Source organism: Arachis stenosperma, chromosome 10 (assembly GCF_014773155.1).
Source record: "Arachis stenosperma cultivar V10309 chromosome 10, arast.V10309.gnm1.PFL2, whole genome shotgun sequence".
Taxonomy (NCBI): domain Eukaryota; kingdom Viridiplantae; phylum Streptophyta; class Magnoliopsida; order Fabales; family Fabaceae; genus Arachis; species Arachis stenosperma.
The window spans coordinates 121,027,915-121,030,892 of record NC_080386.1 but is presented as its reverse complement, the minus strand read 5'-3'; the positions used below and the strand labels follow the sequence as shown (position 1 = coordinate 121,030,892).

At 38.2% G+C, this 2,978-nt stretch overlaps 1 non-coding gene across 1 annotated transcript; it reads right to left on the bottom strand.

Annotated features, from left to right (window-relative positions):
* Positions 1-1,667: 1,667 nt before the first annotated feature.
* Positions 1,668-1,775, bottom strand: LOC130959700 (small nucleolar RNA R71). The gene has a single exon (XR_009078769.1). It is a non-coding gene; the product is annotated as a small nucleolar RNA R71 (small nucleolar RNA).
* Positions 1,776-2,978: the final 1,203 nt, after the last annotated feature.

Here is a 2,978-nt window from a genome sequence, read left to right as displayed (position 1 = left end):
CTTAAGTTTAGTGTCAATTCCATGTTTCTGTTCTTACTGCATTCATGCATGTGTCTTCATTAATCTTCAAGTTGTTCTTGATGATTTTCTTGTTTTAATCTTTGAATTCTATTGACTTGAGTGTTTTGTTGTTTCCCATATATACAAACTGCTAAGTTTGGTGTCTTGCATGCATTGTTATTTGATTTTAGTTGCATTTTGATTATTCCTCATTATTAAAAATCCAAAAATATTTTTTATTTGTGTCTTTTCAAGTCAATAATACAGAGAATTGAAGATTCAGAACATACTGCAGAGGAATCACACAGAAAAAGCTGGGCATTCAAAAATGCCCAGTGAAGAAGACAGACTGGCGTTTAAACGCCAGCCAAGGTGCCTGGTTGGGCATTTAACGCCCAAAAGGGTATAGTTTTGGGCGTTAAACGCCAGAATGTGCACCATTCTGGGCGTTTAACGCCAGGATGGCAAAGGGGGAAGATTTTGTTTTCAAAATCAATTTTTTTTCAAGTTTTCAAAGTTTTTCAAAATCAAATCTTTTTCAAATCATATCTTTTCAATCAAATGTTTTCAAAATCAATTTCTTTCCTTTTTCAAAGATACTTACTAACAATTAATGATTGATTGAACATTTTTGCCTTTTCTGTTGAGGAAGGTTTTATGTTTGAATCATATCTTTTCTTGTTAGGCAAGTCATTAATTTTTAAAATCATATCTTTTCAAATTGTTTTCAAATCATATCTTTTAAAATTGTTTTCAAATCATATCTTTTTAATCACATCTTTTTCAAAATAAGTTTTCAATCAAATCTTTTTAATTTCTAATTTCAAAATCTTTTTCAAAAATCACTTGATTTCTTTTCCACTCTTATTTTCGAAAATCAATTAAGTGTTTTTCAAAATGTTTTCAAAATCTTTTACTTAAATTTTCGAAAATTACTTCCCTTCTTCTCACATCCTTCTATTTATGGACTAACACTATTCCTTAATGCAAAATTCGAACTCCATCTTCTTTGATAAGTTCGAATTTTCTACCTCTGTCTTCCATTTTTCTTCCTCTGACACCTCAAGGAATCTCTATACTGTGACATAGAGGATTCCATATTTTCTTGTTTTCTTCTCTTTCATATGAGCAGGAACAAAGACAAAGGCATTCTTGTTGAAGCTGACCCTGAACCTAAAAGGACCTTGAAGCGGAAGCTAAGAGAAGCTAAGGCACAACTCTCTGTTGAGGACCTGACCGAATTCTTCAAAGAAGAAGAACCCATGGCAGCCGAAAACAACAACAATGCCAACAATGCAAGGAAGGTGCTGGGTGACTTTACTGCACCTACTCCCGACTTCTATGGGAGAAGCATCTCTATCCCTGCCATTGGAGCAAACAACTTTGAGCTTAAGCCTCAATTAGTTTCTCTAATGCAACAGAATTGCAAGTTCCATGGACTTCCATTGGAAGATCCTCATCAGTTCTTAGCTGAATTCTTGCAAATCTGTGACACTGTCAAGACTAAGGGGGTAGACCCTGAGGTCTATAGACTTATGCTATTCCCTTTTGCTGTAAGAGATAGAGCTAGGACATGGTTGGACTCTCAACCTAAAGAAAGCCTGGACTCTTGGGAAAAGCTAGTCAATGCCTTCTTGGCAAAGTTCTTTCCACCTCAAAAACTGAGTAAGCTTAGAGTGGAAGTCCAAACCTTCAGACAGAAGGATGGTGAATCCCTCTATGAAGCTTGGGAAAGATACAAACAATTGATCAGAAAATGTCCCTCAGACATGCTTTCTGAATGGAGCATCATAGGTATTTTCTATGATGGTCTCTCTGAACTATCCAAGATGTCTTTGGATAGCTCTGCTGGAGGATCTCTTCATCTGAAGAAGACGCCTACAGAGGCTCAAGAATTAATTGAAATGGTTGCAAATAACCAATTCATGTACACTTCTGAAAGGAATCCTGTGAACAATGGGACTAGTCAGAAGAAAGGAGTTCTTGAGATTGATGCTCTGAACGCCATTTTGGCTCAGAACAAGATATTGACTCAACAAGTCAATTTGATTTCTCAAAGTCTGTCTGGAATGCAAAATGCACCAAGCAGTACTAAGGATGCTTCATCTGAAGAAGAAGCCTATGATCCTGAGAACCCTTCAATGGAAGAGGTGAATTACCTAGGAGAACCCTATGGAAACACCTATAATTCTTCATGGAGAAATCACCCAAATTTCTCATGGAAGAATCAAGAGAGACCTCAACAAGGTTTCAACAATAATGGTGGAAGAAACAGGTTTAGCAATGGCAAGCCTTTTCCATCATCTTCTCAGCAACAGACAGAGAATTCTAAGCAGAACCCCTCTGACTTAGCAACCATGGTCTCTGATCTAATCAAAACCACTCAAAGTTTCATGACTGAAACAAGGTCCTCCATTAGGAATTTGGAAGCACAAGTGGGACAGCTGAGCAAGAAAGTTACTGAACTCCCTCCTAGTACTCTCCCAAGTAATACAGAAGAAAATCCAAAAGGAGAGTGCAAGGCCATCAATATGGCCGAATTTGGAGAGGAAGGGGAGGAAGTGAACGCCACTGAGGAAGGCCTCAATGGGCGTGCACCAACCTCCAATGAGTTCCCCAATGAGGAACCATGGGAATCTGAGGCTCAAAATGAGACCATAGAGATTCCATTGGACTTACTTCTGCCTTTCATGAGCTCTGATGAGTATTCTTCCTCTGAAGAGGATGAGTATGTCACTGAAGAGCAAGTTGCTAAATACCTTGGAGCAATCATGAAGCTAAATGACAACAAGATCTTGGATGACTTGTCTAGGCAGAAATTACCTCAAAAGAGACAAGACCCTGGAAAGTTTTCCATACCTTGTACCATAGGCACCATGACCTTCAAGAAGGCTCTGTGTGACTTAGGGTCAAGTGTAAACCTCATGCCTCTCTCAGTAATGGAGAAGCTAAGGATCTTTGAGGTACAAGCTGCAAGA